The 18050-nt window shown below is 34.7% G+C and overlaps 1 long non-coding RNA gene across 1 annotated transcript; it reads left to right on the top strand.

The window, feature by feature from the left end:
- The first annotated feature begins 10704 nt into the window (after window positions 1-10704).
- Window positions 10705-11099, top strand: LOC135430113 (uncharacterized). The gene is made up of 3 exons (XR_010436559.1): window positions 10705-10747; window positions 10846-10893; window positions 10978-11099. It is a non-coding gene; the product is annotated as an uncharacterized LOC135430113 (long non-coding RNA).
- Window positions 11100-18050: the final 6951 nt, after the last annotated feature.

Genomic DNA, 18050 nt, shown 5'->3' with positions numbered 1-18050 from the left:
GTTTTAAAGTTATCTTAATGAAACTCTGCAGAAGTCCCTCTTTCTGCTGCACGCAGTTCATATGTCAAAACCATCTGGATCGGACCACTATATCATATAGCTGCCATAGAAAAGTAGGTTCTTATATGAAAAACATTCTTGTTTATAAAGATATCTTGATCAAACTCGGCATTTATTAGTTTTTTTATGCTCCTCATATATATGAAAAAACCTATTAAGATCGGACTACTATATCATATAGCTGCCATAGGAACGATCGGTCGAAAATAAGGTTGTTGTATGGAAAATTTGTTTGTTTTTCACGATATCATAACCAAACTCGGCATTTATTAGTTTTTTTATGCTCCCCATGTATATGCAAAATCCTATCAACATCGGACCACTATATCATATAGCTGCCATAGGAACGATCGGTCGAAACTTAAGTTGTTGTATGGAAAATTTGTTTGTTTTTCAAGATGTCTTGACCAAACTCGACATTTGTTAGTTTTTGTAAGCTTCTCATATATATGCAAACATAATCAAGATAGGCCCACTATATCATATAGCTGCCATAGGAACGATCGGTCGAAAATTAAGTTGTTGTATGGAAAATTTTTTTGTTTTTCACGATATTTTCACCAAACTCGGCATTTATTTGTTTTACTATGCTCCCCATATATATGCAAAGTCCTATTAAGATGGGACCACTATATCATATAGCTGCCATAGGAACGATCGGTCGAAAAAAAGTAGTTGTGTGGAAAATTTGTTTGTTTTCACGATATCTTGACCAAACTCGGCATTTATTTGTTTATTATGCTCCTCATATATATGCAAGATCCTAATAAGATCGGACCACTATATTATATAGCTGCCATAGGAACGATCGGTCGAAAATAAAGTTGTTGTATGGAAAATTTGTTTGTTTTTCACGATATCATAACCAAACTCCATACTGGTAGAGAGCAAAAGTGTTTCCATAGTTGACATTTTGAACTTTCTGAATCAATAATATCCAAACGAATAAAGCAAATCAAAAAAAATTTTTTTTCCAATAATATGTATTTAATTCTTAACAAATTGCCGTATATAACAAAAACAAAAATAAATCAGCAAAATATTCAAACAAAAAAAACTAAAACGAAACGCATGTGTACAATTTTGCACCTTCAGACCCTTATTAGTCCACAGACCGTTATTAGCTATTACACTTTTTATTCGGTTTGGCATACTCTCGACCAACTTCTCTATGGTTTCCTTTGGAACTCGTTTCCACTCCAGTTCTACACGCTTCCAAAGATCGTCTAGGTTGCATGGCATTGATTGATATTGCCCGAGCCGTCGCTTCACGATTGACCACAGGTTCTCAATCGGATTGAGGTCGTGACTTTGAGCTGGCCACTCCATCAGCATAAAATCTTGGTTTTGTAACCATTCGCGGACAATTTTGGCAGTGTGCTTCGGTTCCCCATCTTGTTGAAAAATGATTTCCTTTACGGGGTATGCACACTTGTCCAGAAAATTGGGTAGATAGGTTTGCAAAATATTGAAATAGTCTTCTTTTAACATTATACCATCAATTTTATGCAATGATCCAATGTGCCACCAAGTAAAGCATCGCCAAACTTTGACATTGCCTCCTCCATGCTTAACGGTTTGCTTCACATGGTGTTTTTGAAGCTTGTCCCCGGGCCTGTGCCAATAGTATTGCTTGCCATCCGACTGAAAACGGTTGAACTGGGATTCATCCGACCAGATGACACGTTTCCAATCATCTACAGTCCAGTTCTTGTGTTCTCGGGCGAATTTCAATCGAGCCTTGACATTCTTCTCGGATAGAGCTGGTTTATTTTTTTTCACACTTGCCACATATCCAACCTTAGCTAGTGCTCTTCTAACCGGCCACCGACTCACGTCTTTTCCTATGTCCATAGATGTCTTCTTCGGTGTTAGGAACTTATCAGTTCTCATTTTCGACATCATTAGTCTGGCGTCAGAGTCCTTTAAGAGGCGTTTGCGGCCTTTAATAGTGTTTTTGGATGCAACATTGCGTCTTTTCTGGACCTTGGACACCGCTGAATGAGAAATATTAAGCTGATCTGCAATACTACGAGTCGAACATTCTTCATTTTTTCGTGGTACTTTATAGACTAATTGTTAAAATCAACAAAACTGCTTCGAATAATAAGAAACACGTGATTATCTGGATCATAAAAGTGTAGAATGCAAAAATAAAACATATAACGGTGAAACTGCATGTCTATTGCCGAGAATTAAGAAATCAAACCAAAGTAAAAATAACGGAAGGTGCGAAATTGTACACTTGCGTTTTGTTTTAGTTTTTTTTGTTTGAATGTTTTGCTGATTTATTTTTGTTTTTGTTATATACGGCAATTTGTTAAGAATTAAATACATATTATTGGAAAAAAATAAATTTTCGACCGATTGTTCCTATGGCAGCTATATGATATAGTAGTCCGATGTAAATCAGATTTTGCATAAATGGAGGGAGCATTGTAAAACTAATAAATGCCGAGTGTGGTCAAGATATCTTGAAAAACCAAAAAGTTTTCCATAAAAAATATTAATTTTCGACTGATCATTCTTATGGCAGCTATATGACAGTGGTCCGACGTTGATAGGACTATGCATATATATGAGGAGCATAGTAAAACTAATAAATGCCGAGATTGGTCAAGATATCTAAATAAACAAGAAGTTTTTCATACAAGAACCTACCTTACGACCGATCGTTCCTATGACAGCTATATAATATAGTGGTCCGATCCACCTGGCTCCGACATATATACTGCGTGCAACAGAAATAGGCACTTCTGCAAAGTTTCATAAATATATGTAGCTTTAAAACTGAGAGACAAGTTCGCATAGAAACAAACATACGGACAGACGGACATGGCTATATCGACTCGGCTGTTGATACTGATCAAAAATATATATACTTTATGGGGTCGGAGGTGTCTCCTTTTATACCTTACATATTTTACGACAAAATTATAATTCCCTCTGCAACGGTATAAAAAGTTATTCGTACAAGAACATAATTTTCGACCGACCGTTTGTATAGCAACAATATTATATAGTGTTCTAATCTGGTTGAGATGTGGCTCATTTGTAAGGAGTATTGTGAGTTTGTTTAAAATATCTTGATAAACAAAATAGTCTTACATTGAAGATTTTACTTTGCAACTGAATTTTCCTATGACAGCTAATTCTATGATAAAATGGTAAGATATTGATGAGATTTCGCGTCGATTCTTAATTTATTACACATACTAATTTCATACTTAATTTCAAACACATTCACAGACACTGTACCGTTCAGTTTGCCTCCCAGCTTCAATGAACATTATGCATACGAAAGACAGAGGCCAGCCTCCAGTGCTGGTGCAGCTGCAAAATTACATATATACACGCACATAAGTGAAGCTATACCCTAACATCCAATCTTCGTTGGGCATATAATTTGGGTACATTGAGAAGAAAATAGTAAAACACGCATTGCTGTGTTACGTGAAAATTGTCTTGTCTATAAATATCATAAAACAATGTTGTCATACTAAAACTTATTTTTCGAACGATCTCTCCCATAAAGCTATACAATATGATGTTGTAGAACGCTCTAGATAAGATTTTGCTCATATACAAAGAGGATTGCAAAACTAATAACGCTAGGTTTGATCACGTGATCCTAAAACGAGAAAGTAAAGTTATCTTCGGTACGCCGATGATTTAATTTGCCACACGGTTTTCCAAATATGGGAGAATAGTAAAGCTCCTAAATGCTGAGTTTGATAAAAATATCTTGAAAACCAGAATAAGTTGACATTCAAAACCTTAATCTGTCGAAAAGTAGGTTCTTATATGAAAAACATTTTTGTTTATAAAGATATCTTGATCAAACTCGGCATTTATTAGTTTTTTTATGCTCCTCATATATATGCAAAAACCTATTAAGATCGGACCACTATATCATATAGCTGCCATAGGAACGATCGGTCGAAAATTAAGTTGTTGTATGGAAAATTTGTTTGTTTTTCACGATATTTTGACCAAACTCAGCATTTATTTGTTTTACTATGCTCCCCATATATGTGCAAAGTCCTATTAAGATGGGACCACTATATCATATAGCTGCCATAGGAACGATCGGTCGAAAAATAAGTTGTTGTATGGAAAATTTATTTGTTTTCACGATATCTTGACCAAACTCGGCATTTATTTGTTTTACTATGCTCCCCATATATGTGCAAAGTCCTATTAAGATGGGACCACTATATCATATAGCTGCCATAGGAACGATTGGTCGAAAAATAAGTTGTTGTATGGAAAATTTATTTGTTTTCACGATATCTTGACAAAACTCGGCATTTATTTGTTTATTATGCTCCTCATATATATGCAAGATCCTATTAAGATCCGACCACTATATCATATAGCTGCCATAGGAACGATTGGTCGAAAATTAAGTAGTTGCATGGAAAATTTTTTATCTTGAAAAACAAAAAAAAAATGTCTATGATACAATTTAATTTTCGACCGATCGTTTCTATGGCAGCTATATGATATAGTAGTTCGATGTAAATAAGTTTTTGCATAAATGGAGGGAGCATAGTAAAACTAATTAATGCCGAGTTCGGTCAAGATATCTTGAAAAACAAAAATATTTTCCATACAACTTAATTTTCGACCGATCGTTCCTTTGGCAGCTATATGAAATAGTGGTCCGATCTTAATAGAATTTTTATATATATATGAGGAGCAAAGTAAAACTTATAAATGCAGAGTTTGGTTAAGATATCTTGAAAAAAATTTTTTTTCCATACAACTTAATTTTCGACCGTTTGTTTCTATGGCAGCTATATGATATAGTAGTCCGATGTAAATAAGATTTTGCATAAATAGAGGGAGAATTGTAAAACTAATAAATGCCGAGTGTGGTCTAGATATCTTGAAAAACCAAAAAGTTTTCCATAAAAAATATTAATTTTCAACCGATCATTCTTATGGCAGCTATATGTCAGTGGTCCGACGTTGATAGGATTATCTCTATATATAAAACTGTTTGTCCTTACTGACTGACTGACTGACTGACTGATTGGTGATCAACGCACAGCCCAAACCGTAAGAGCTAGGAAGCTGAAATTTTCACTGTAGTTACCTTATGTGATGTAGGTGCACGTTAAGACGGGGTTTCGGGAAATTCCACTCGCAAGTGTGCAAAAATCGCGAAAAACGTTTGTATGTAACTTTTTTGTTTACCATCCGATCGGCCCCATACTTCTTTTCAAAGATCTTTGTTCAAATTCATTTGAGGGGTGTTTCACACTTTTAGGAAAATCCATTCCTCCTTGGTGGAAATGGAGGTCAAAGATTTGGTGGGTGACGTTTCGCGCTCAAATTCATTTCCAGTGATCTATATGAAAAATCATTTGAGACGTGCTTCTCACTTTTCGCACAATTCAAACTTCTTCGGGGAGAATGCGATTTAAAGATTTTTTGGGCGGCGTTTTAAGTTGTGTCCGATTTGCTTCAAACTTATTTTTAAAGCTCTTTATAAGAACTTAATAAGTACGTATTTCAGCGATTTGGAAAATTCCACCCGCAACAGTGGTAAATTGGCGGAAAAAGGTTGTATGAAAGTTTTTTGTTTACCATCCCTCGGCCCCAAATTCATATTTAAGGATCTATGTTTGAATTCATTTAAGGGGTGTTTCACACTTTTTGAAAAATCCATTCCTCCTTGGTGGAAATGGAGGTCAAAGATTTGGTGGGTGACGTTTCGCACTCAAATTCATTTCCAGAGATCTATTAGAAAAATCATTTGAGACGTGTTTCACACTTTTCGCAGAATTCAAACTTATTCGTGGGGAATGCGATTTAAAGATTTTTTGTGCGAAGTTTTAAGTTGTGTCCGATTTACTTCAAACTTATTTTCAAAGCTCTCAATAAGAACTTAATGAATACGTATTTCGACGATTTTGAAAATTCCACCCGCACCAGTGGTAAATTGGCGGAAAACGGTTGTATGAAAGTTTTTTGTTTACCATCCGATCGGCCCCAAAATCATTTTCAAAGATCTATATTCAAATTCATTTGAGGGGTGTTTCACACTTTTTGAAAAATCCATCCCTTCTTGGTGCAAATGGGGGTCGAAGATTTGGTGGATGACGTTTTGTGTTCAAATTTATTTCCAAAGATCTATAAGAAAAATCATTAGAGACGTGTTCCACATTTCTCGCAAAATCTAAACTCCTTCGGTGGAAAATGCATTTTTAAGATTTTTTTGGTGAATTTTAAGAGTTTTCCGATTTGCATAAAAGTTTTTTGATTCCCGTCCGATCAGTTTCAAAATCATTTTCAATGCTTTTTTGATTTTATAACATATGTACGTGCCACGGGCAAGGCCGGGTTATACCCGCTAGTGCATATATATGAGGAGCATAGTAAAACTAATAAATGCCGAGATTGGTCAAGATATCTAAATAAACAAGAAGTTTTTCATACAAGAACCTACCTTACGACCGATCGTTCCTATGGCAGCTATATGATATAGTGGTCCGATCCACCTGGCTCCGACATATATACTGCGTGCAACAGAAACATGCACTTCTGCAAAGTTTCATAAAGATAGCTTTAAAACTGAGAGAAAAGTTCGCATAGAAACAAACATACGGACAGACGGACATGGCTATAACGACTCGGCTGTTGAATCTGATCAATAATATATGTATATACTTTATGGGGTCGGAGGTGTCTCCCTTTATACGTTACATATTTTACGACAAAATTATACCCTCTGCAACGGTATAAAAAGTTATGCGTACAAGAACATAATTTTCGACCGACCGTTTGTATAGCAACAATATTATATAGTGTTCTAATCTGGTTGAGATGTGGCTCATTTGTAAGGAGTATTGTGAGTAAAATAAAAAATAGTCAAAATAGTCTTACACTGAAGATTTTAGTTTGCAACTGAATTTTCCTATGACAGCTAATTCTATGATAAAGTGGTACGATATTGATGAGATTTCGCGTCGATTCTTAATTTATTACACATACCACTGTTCAGCAAACGTTCAAACACATTCACAGACACTGTACCGTACAGTTTGCCACCCAGCTTCAATGAACATTATACATACGAAAGACAGAGGCCAGCCTCCAGTGCTGGTGCAGCTGCAAAATTACATATATACACACACATAAGTGAAGCTATACCCTAACATTCAATCTTCGTTGGGCATATAATTTGGGTACATTAAGAAGAAAATAGTAAAACACGCATTGCTGTGTTCCGTGAAAATTGTCTTGTCTATAAATATCATAAAACAATGTTGTCATACTAAAACTTATTTTTCGAACGATCTCTCCTATAAAGCTATACAATATGATGTTGTAGAACGCTCTAGATAAGATTTTGCTCATATACAAAGAGGATTGCAAAACTAATAACGCTAGGTTTGATCACGTGATCCTAAAACGAGAAAGTAAAGTTATCTTCGGTACGCCGATGATTTAATTTGCCACACGGTTTTCCAAATATGGGAGAATATTAAAGCTCCTAAATGCTGAGTTTGATAAAAATATCTTGAAAACCAGAATAAGTTGACATTCAAAACCTTAATCTGTCGAAAAGTAGGTTCATATATGAAAAACATTTTTGTTTATAAAGATATCTTGATCAAACTCGGCACTTATTAGTTTTTTTATGCTCCTCATATATATGCAAAAACCTATTAAGATCGGACCACTATATCATATAGCTGCCATAGGAACGATCGGTCGAAAATTAAGTTGTTGTATGGAAAATTTGTTTGTTTTTCACGATATCATAACCAAACTCGGCATTTATTAGTTTTTTTATGCTCCCCATGTATATACAAAATCCTATCAACATCGGACCACTATATCATATAGCTGCCATGGGAACGATCGGTCGAAAATTAAGTTGTGGTATGGAAAATTTGTTTGTTTTTCAAGATGTCTTGACCAAACTCGACATTTATTAGTTTTTGTAAGCTTCTCATATATATGCAAAATGTAATCAACATAGGACCACTATATCATATAGCTGCCATAGGAACGATTGGTCGAAAATTAAGTTGTTGTATGGAAAATTTGTTTGTTTTTCACGATATTTTGACCAAACTCAGCATTTATTTGTTTTACTATGCTCCCCATATATGTGCAAAGTCCTATTAAGATGGGACCACTATATCATATAGCTGCCATAGGAACGATTGGTCGAAAATTAAGTAGTTGCATGGAAAATTTTTTTATCTTGAAAAACAAAAAAATATGTCTATGAAACAATTTAATTTTCGACAGATCGTTTCTATGGCAGCTATATGATATAGTAGTTCGATGTAAATAAGTTTTTGCATAAATGGAGGGAGCATAGTAAAACTAATTAATGCCGAGTTCGGTCAAGATATCTTGAAAAACAAAAAATTTTTCCATACAACTTAATTTTTGACCGATCGTTCCTTTGGCAGCTATATGAAATAGTGGTCCGACGTTGATAGGACTTTGCATATATATGAGGAGCATAGTAAAAATAATAAATGCCGAGATTGGTCAAGATATCTAAATAAACAAGAAGTTTTTCATACAAGAACCTACCTTACGACCGATCGTTCCTATGGCAGCTATATAATATAGTGGTCCGATCCACCTGGCTCCGACATATATACTGTGTGCAACAGAAATAGGCACTTCTGCAAAGTTTCATAAATATAGCTTTAAAACTGAGAGACAAGTTCGCATAGAAACAAACATACGGACAGACGGACATGGCTATATCGACTCGGCTGTTGATACTGATCAAAAATATATATACTTTATGGGGTCGGAGGTGTCTCCTTTTATACGTTACATATTTTACGACAAAATTATAATACCCTCTGCAACGGTATAAAAAGTTATTCGTACAAGAACATAATTTTCGACCGACCGTTTGTATAGCAACAATATTATATAGTGTTCTAATCTGGTTGAGATGTGGCTCATTTGTAAGGAGTATTGTGAGTTTGTTTAAAATATCTTGATAAACAAAATAGTCTTACATTGAAGATTTTACTTTGCAACTGAATTTTCCTATGACAGCTAATTCTATGATAAAATGGTAAGATATTGATGAGATTTCGCGTCGATTCTTAATTTATTACACATACTAATTTCATACTTAATTTCAAACACATTCACAGACACTGTACCGTTCAGTTTGCCACCCAGCTTCAATGAACATTATGCATACGAAAGACAGAGGCCAGCCTCCAGTGCTGGTGCAGCTGCAAAATTACATATATACACGCACATAAGTGAAGCTATACCCTAACATCCAATCTTCGTTGGGCATATAATTTGGGTACATTGAGAAGAAAATAGTAAAACACGCATTGCTGTGTTACGTGAAAATTGTCTTGTCTATAAATATCATAAAACAATGTTGTCATACTAAAACTTATTTTTCGAACGATCTCTCCCATAAAGCTATACAGTTTGATGTTGTAGAACGCTCTAGATTAGATTTTGCTCATATACAAAGAGCATTGCAAAACTAATAACGCTAGGTTTGATCACGTGATCCTAACACGAGAAAGGAAAGTTATCTTCGGTACGCCGATGATTTAATTTGCCATACGGTTTTCCAAATATGGGAGAATAGTAAAGCTCGTAAATGCTGAGTTTGATAAAAATATCTTGAAAAACAGAATAAGTTGACATTCAAAACCCTAATTTTCGACAGATCGTACCTATGCTAGCTATATGATATAGTGGTCCAATGTCGATAGGACTTAGCATATATATAAGGAGCATAATGAAACTTATAAAAGCCTAGTTTGGTTGAAATATCTTGATAAACCAAAAAGCTTTACATACAAGAAGGTCATCTTCGTCAGATCGTTCGTATGGCAGCTATATGAAAAAGTGTTCCGTTGTAAATAATAATCTGATAAATACCGGGTTTGGTCAATATATTTTGAATTACAAAAGATTTGTCCTTACAACAATTTAATTTTGCCGACTTTGGTCAAGATATTTTGATAAACAAACGAGAAAATAGGGCTATCTTCGTCACGCTGAAAATTTACTACCCTTGCAGAGCCAACCTTTTTCTACCCTTGCAGAGGCTATTATAATTTTGTCGTGAAATGTGTAACGCATAGAAGGAGAAACCTCCGACAACATAAACTATATATATTCATGATCAGTATCAACAGCCGAGTCGATATTGTATGTATGTATGTAGAAAAGAGACGAAATTAATCGCGCTATTTTCTAGAGCAAGACGCCGCCGTTGAGACGACGCCGTGTCTCTTGCAAAAATACATACATACATACATATGTTTGTATGGATGCAACGTGTGTATGTGTGCAAGTAGATCGGCGTCGATTCTCATGCTTTTCTGTATGCACACACACTTAGTATGTATGTGTACTTCTACACACACTATGTGAGCCTAAATATGTGCTATGAATTTCCGCTGAATAGATAGAAATTAAAACGAAAAGTGAAATTCTCGGAAAAAAAAATGTATTTATAAAATAATAATGTGCACATTCATACATAAGTACGTATTTTAAATTCAGTAAAATATTTATCATGCATAAATGTATGTGTGTCAATACCCCTTGCAATTTTATTTAATTATTTATATTTACATATGTTCTTTCAAAATAGACGCTGATCAAAATAGCCCTGATGGCGAAGTTGATATGACAAGCCACTGCAGCATCCAGGGTAAATAGAATATTTTAATTAAATCAACATAAATTAACATCAAATAAGCGTTCAAGTATATAATACAAGTTTTATTTTATATTAAATATTTTTTACAGAATTTTCTGATAAAAAAAGTCCCAATGCAGCGGCAGATAAAGCGAAAAGTAAGGACCAATATTTTATTAACTTTATATGTATATGATTTTTTCATATGTATGTACATAAATGTACCTTGTATCTTTTAACAGAAAATGTAAATCAAAAAAACTCGGCTTTCGAAGAAGTTAGTGGAAAAAAACTCATTAAAATAAACGTTCCTGGCGAAAAACAGACAACCTCATCATAATCAATTAATTCACCATTTGAATCAATTGTTTCAATTAATTGTTATGTTAAACAAAATCATTGAAAGATTGAAATATTTGTAATAAAAAGCATTTTTGAATCAAGAATTTTGTCAAACTTTATCTACTGCAATGAAACCGTAGATATAAGTAAAAAGGAGAATGCAAAGAATTTTTTAATTCCTTTTTGCGTTTTCTTGATTTACGCATTCTTCTCTTTCGCAAGCTGATAACAGGTGGACAAAAGTATTTTGACATTTGCTCTATTTAGTCTGTGTTGAACTGCTATTGAGCTTGAAGCTAAGCTACGAGTCTATAAATATTGAATACTGAGTTGAAGTGCTGATAAGAACAATTTTGCTTAACAGATTTGCTTAGCTTTGGGTAAAACAACTGAATTAACTGAATTTAATAAAAATTATATGGTGGCGAGGTATACCTCTGGTATTTCCGTAGAAAATATCAGTAAATTATACAATAAACCCCGCCAAACAGTTAATTATCAAATTAATAAATATTAAAAACACCACACCACAAAAAACATGACACGTTGTGGCAGACCGCGTAAGACAACAGAACAGAATGATCGTTTTATTTGACGGCAATTTAAAAATAATCCTTTAGAAACTGTTGCCATGGAGCTTTCTAACTAAACAAACTTTAATATCAGTGAAACGTCTTGAATTTGCCAAAAAATATATTGACAAGTCCCCATCCTTTTGGCATAATATTTTGTGGAGTGACGAAAGTACATTTAATTACCACTGCTCCAAAAAAAAAGTTTTTGTAAGAAGGCCAAGAGCAACACTCAAGAAAAGAATATCCGTTTGTGAAAGAGTAAGCCATGGGGGTGGATCGGCATTGTTTTGGGGATGTGAGGCTTATAATGGGATAGAAAACTTGGTTTCTTTCGATGGAACAATGGATACAAATAAATATTTACGTATTTTGAATAATTACGCTTTCCCCTCTGGGGACAATTTGATCGAAGAAGACTTTATATACCAGCAGGATAAAGCGCCGTGCCGTTAGGCAAAATGAATAACAGACTTATTATATGAAGTTGGGGTTAACACGCTGGATTGGCCACCACAAAGCCCCGACTTGAATATTATTGAAAATGTATGGGCTTGTATAAAACAAAAACTATGTGCAAATCTAACGAGAACGCGTAAAAAAACAATATCCGAAGTAGAAACACTCCGGAAGGATATTCCATTGATCTTTATCCAAAAATTGGTTGATTCTGTTCCCGGGCGGCTGCAAAAAGTTATAAATGCCAAGGGAGGCTATATTTTTTATTAATAATAAGTTAAGTTATCTTAAATCATTTGCTTTTGTTTCATTTTTCAATCTTTTATAATATGTCAAAATACGTATGCCACCTTACATTTCATAAAAATGATTTTTGTTATTGTTTTTAATACACTTATATAATAGTTTTTAATATATTTTAAAAATAAATGAACATACATTTATACCATACTTATTTTAACCTTTTTCAAAGCTCACTTAAAAAGTTATAAACAATATGGTAATTTCTTTGTCAAAATGTTTATTCCGTCGACTGTATGACAGAATTTGAATATGAGAGTCTGAAATATGGCGGCAACGCCGAATCTTTTACTCCGTTGAATTTGTTTTTTGTTGGTTTAAATACGATTATTTTGGGAAATATCGATTGATTTGTACGAATTGACAATGATAAATGTTATTGTATGAAGTGAATAAAAAGAGCAAATAAGTTTTTACGATTATTTTGGGAATTATCGATTGATTTCTACGAAAATATAATTTTTTCAGTTAATCGTAGTCGCCTGTGCTGTGCGGTTACGTTAATTTCGAAGTTTTTGAGCGACGAACTGGAAGTGGTAAAAAAGGTTTTTTTTTGGTAAAATGTGGGGAGTATTATATACTCCCGGAAAGCAGTTTTAATAAAAAGGGACAAATGTTTCGCGAAGTTTAAAGGCGCGAAATACGAGGCCTTTATAATAGATCATGCAGTAATAAACAGATACAGAGCTGAAAACTGACTCCGAGCTTTTATTACCGTTTTAATTTTGAAGCAAGGTGGATAAGGTTGGTCCGCAAACGCAAAATCAAACTCAAGAAATAAAGCTCATTTACCATAGCTGCAAAACAACAACAGTGCCCACGAAAACCCATTTTTTTTTCATCTTCCGTTTTGATCGCTGAAATTCTGAAGCAAGATTATGAGGACAAAAATGGGACAAATAATGCCACAGTTTTTGTTGCTGGGTTCTCTGTCTTTCCAAAAACGCCGCGCGTAGAAACAGCAACACGATTTGGGTTTTAATGTTGTTGCTGCAGAGCCGAGTCTTGGCGCAAGTAGGTAGAAAATTTGATTGCCAGCAGGCCATGGCATGCAAACCAAAGGGTTACGTGTCAACAACAAAATTATGTCGTCACATTTCATAGAATTTTATTTCTTGTGATGTTTAGTATATATTTCTACCTTTATGACGTACATTTAAATAATTTATTTATAGTGTCTTTAATAATAATCAATTTATTTAAAAATATATGAATTTACTGTAGGCAACGATCGCACACAAAAAGCCCAAGCCTGTGACGTCACATGCGCACCAGAATGTTGCAATCTTCTTAAATTCATATACTTCCCATGGCTTGGCGGATACACATACGTGTACACTTGCACCAAAATATGTGTGCTGACACACATACGCCAACACCAATTAGGCGCGTCGAGGCATTGATACCCTTATTTAAAGTAATAGTGTATAATGTCCTAAGAAAATAATTATTATTGATTGCACCAATAGTTGCACAGTTAATACGAAATTATATTTTAATCAGACATTGGATCAAAAATTGTATATGAGAAGGTTTGTGGTATTTAGCTACAGCACTGATCAATAGTCAAAATACCCTATTTAGAGAAAGGGTGCTATGCTGGTCGAAAAATGAAAATTATAAAAATCTGCCTGGCTGCTTGCAAGTTGAAAGCGAGTGGAGAATAAGAAGACATGACTTTGGGACTTTTCGAATTACAGGCATAGCAGTGTTTAGAAACCACAACAATGAGTTAGAAGAGTGTAGAAGCTTAGATCATAGGCTGTAGCCTCGAACCAAAAAGGGATAGCAGCGACAGAATTTGTGGTGTGCTATTTTTATTGTCGAGTCGTTTGTTTTGATTCTTTTTGTTGTTGTTGTTAAAAATGTTCTGAAGTTGACATTGAATTTGAACCTCGCAATCTTGCTTTACATTTTTTGCAAAAGAGCTTTTGATCCAAAAGCCTAGTCTGTATATTTATTATTCTATGATAATAGATAAAGCTTTAAGTGCATCTCGCCTGGAAAAGAAATGCAAAAGCCTAAATGGTAAGTCAAGTGTTTAATGCATGTACAAGTGCATAATATAATTTTTAGGGAAATCGTGTGATGATCGGTTTTTATGTATGTATATGTACATATGTGCTCTTCTACATACATACATATATTATGTAAACTTATGTACTTTTGTATGTGTGTGTTGAGGCATGCATATGAAATTCCGATTAATAATACTTAAATATTTTCCAGGCATTTTGAAGCACTATCTAACCACGAATTAAACAAATTTATAAAAATTCTCGGAAAGTTGCTTCCAAGATGTGCCAATGATGCCTATGTACACATTCAAAAACTAACGTTACCTTTTTTGCATTTCGTATGCAGCTTAAGTGCTAGAATAGTATGGTGTACGAAGACTCTATTGGAGCCAAAAACTTGTTTTTTTTTTGGTTTTTTCCTTTAATAGAAAGAGAAAACTGCATTTAAACTAAGTAGGTAAACTAAGTAAGTTATTTTCGTTACCAAAGAATATTTTAGTCGCTATACGAAGACATTTTTGGTACACTGTGTGTACAAAGGCAAATTGAAACGAAAAGTTAAATTCTCATACGCACATACATAAGTACCTACAGTCACAGACAAAAGTATTGGCAATTGTGGTGTTGTGAACTAAAAATTAAAAATTAGAGAATAACCAACTTATTATTTTATTGAATACGTTTTTTATATGTTCGTTTATATATTCAACCTATTTGAACGCATTAAAAAAGGAACATTTTTGGTTGCTTCAACCCTTACAAATAAAAACTTTAGATTTGCATATTTTCATAGGGACAAAAGTATTGGCAATTGCTAAAATAATTGTGTTAAAGTGTGAAAAAATAAAACAATAAATAAAAATTAATGTTTAGTGAGCATGCCATTTTGTTTTATAACGCTTTCTAGGCGATTTGTCATTAAATGCACCAGTTTTCAGTAAAGATTTGGTTCAATTTTGTGCCACTCGTCTATTACGAATTGACTTCTGTCCAATAGCTAGCCAAATTCTTAATACGATCTGCCATGCTTGTGTAAATTTATTATATATAATTTATTATATTTTCGATGCTCTACGGTGGTTTCACACTTCTTAGCGGTAATTTTCCCAAAATAAAATATAAATTTATATTTAAACAATTTTTTCTAATACATTTTCTTAGATTCAAATTACGGTGCTTACAGATTTGCATTTTGGTAAAGCAAAGTGACACCATATCAAAAATAATATTAAAATAAAAACTTTATATTAAAAATTGCATCTACTTTTGTTCTTATAAAATTACGGGTCCATAGAATTAAAACATTATGAAAATTAGCCGAGCTGCCAACGTTTATGAAAATAATTGAATTGCTTGCACAAATAGCTAAAAATCGTATAAAAATATCATATATTTTTTTGTACAGACGCTGCTAATCAAAAAAGTCCTGATGTTGGAGCAGATATGGCCACAAACTGGGGCGCCAAGGGTAGGGATAAATATTTAATTCAGCTTATATTTGTTTTAATCATTCTCTCTCATTCAGAGAGAGTTCTCAGTTGAGAGTGATTGACGTGTTTTACTTGTGCTCCAAGATTTTTATATATTTTTGCGCTTAAATCCTGCTTTTTATTTCCAAATTTTGCATTTTTTGTGCTTTATTTAAAAAGCTTTTATAACTTGTGCAAAGTGTTATCTGTTGTGCAGCGTAAGTCTGTTAATTATTGCATTTATTAAACACGGCGTCAGTTCCGTATTGTTGTTATTGCCTGTTTTGATTCTTTTGCTTTGGTGCTCCCCTGTGCAAACACTTGTTTGTGCGTGTGTTCGCTGCTGCAAATTTATTCTTGTGCATCGCGCTCTCGCAAATTTTTGCTGTTGCTTTTCGCTCCAAACAATTTGTTTGTGTACGAATAGTTATTTTTTGAGCGTTTACTTGCTCTATTCTTGTGCACCGTGTTTCGTTTTGCTCTGCGCTCTCGCAACTTTTGCTTATTCTTTTAACGCTGGTAGTAATTATGTCGTGCTGTAAGAAACCTTGCACGTTCAAGCAGGCTGATGATTCTGCATTGCCGCAATTTGTTAATTGCTGGCTGTGTGAGAATATAATGCATGCTAAATGTGCAGGTCTCACTGGGCGTGATTGCGACAAGATCGCTGCAATTGCCAAGAAGGGCTGCGGCGGCTTGCGTTGGTCGTGCCCAGAATGCATCGACAAGCAAATTGATTTCTCCAGAATGTATAAGTCTGTGAGAAATCAATTCTTAAAACTAAATAGCGTGGCTAAGCAGCTCTCGAGTAGTTTTGATTCGAGCTGTGAGTTGCTTAGCAAATATAAATTCGAGTCTCCAACCAATCGCCGGTTGGAGCCTCAATTTTTGCAGTTGCCCTCTCCGTCTGTCCAGACACCTTTGCCTCTGTTGTCCCTTCCGAGCAACTTGGATTCATCTCCAATGTTGTCATTATCGCCTTCTCCGAGCGACTGCCCAAATATTACCCCAGTTTTATCCCCTGTAATAGTCCCGTTAGACCCCGTACCTGAACCTGTCCCAGTTAGCCAAACTGCCTCAGCCTCCTCAGCTCCTGGCCGCAAAGGTAGACCTGCGCGCAATCTTGCCCAGATTGTTAAAAACAATCATGGTGCCTCTTTGGCCCCACCAAATCCTGTTCTCCCTCCAGCCCCTTCAGCTCCTACGTTAACTGTTGTTGCCCCTCGTAGGCAAGTTTTTGTGTCTCGACTTTCGTCTGACACCACCTCTGAGTCATTGGCAGCCTATATTGCTAGCAAATCTTCTGCTAGCGTGTCAATTACCAAATTTAATTTCTCAACTCCTCGTGAAATATCATCTTTCAAAATAAATGTTTCACATGATATGTTCCCAATCATTTGTGATCCCAAATTTTGGCCTCCACATATGATTGTCCACGAGTTCAAGCCAAAAAAGCGTAACCAGCCTGTCACCCTTCCAGTCCCTTCAATACATGGTACCATTTCTGCCCCAAAAAACTAACTTCTTCTTCTGACCAAGTCTTTATTCACTATCAGAATGTCAGAGGTCTTATTTCAAAACTTAAAAATCTTTTCATGGCCAGCACTTCTTTCGATTCGGATATAATCGCATTTTCAGAAACATGGTTAAACTCAACCATATCTGATTTTGAGGTTTTTTCGAATAATTTTATTTTGCATAGAAATGATCGGCCGAGTCGGGGTGGTGGGGTATTAATTGCCGTTAAAGCCACTCTCAAGTCAGAACTTTTCTGTTTTAGTACGCCTACTGACGCTGAGATTGTCTCAGTCAAGGTGTCTTTTCCTACACGGAATATTTATATTTCATGCTCTTATGTTCCTCCTTCTTCTGATAATCAAGTTTATATGAAACATATTTCTTGTATTAAAGAAGTTTCTTCACACGTGCGTGATAATGACCTATTTATTGTGTTGGGTGATTTTAATTTGCCGAACATCACTTGGTCACTTTTCACTGCCGAAAATTATCTAGTGCCCTCAGCACAGCATGACTTTATAGATTGCATGCTTGACCTTTCGTTGTTTCAAATCAATTCAATTTCTAATCATTTGAATAGAACACTTGATCTTGTATTTGTTAACGACTACCTTATTTCTAATGTGTCTAGGTCCCC

The sequence above is a fragment of the Drosophila montana genome, unplaced genomic scaffold (assembly GCF_035044405.1).
Source record: "Drosophila montana isolate Dmon_TW-CO22-7 unplaced genomic scaffold, ASM3504440v1 contig_2913_1, whole genome shotgun sequence".
NCBI lineage: Eukaryota > Metazoa > Arthropoda > Insecta > Diptera > Drosophilidae > Drosophila > Drosophila montana.
The sequence above is the reverse complement of the archived record's forward strand: the minus strand, read 5'-3'. Positions and strand labels throughout refer to the sequence as shown.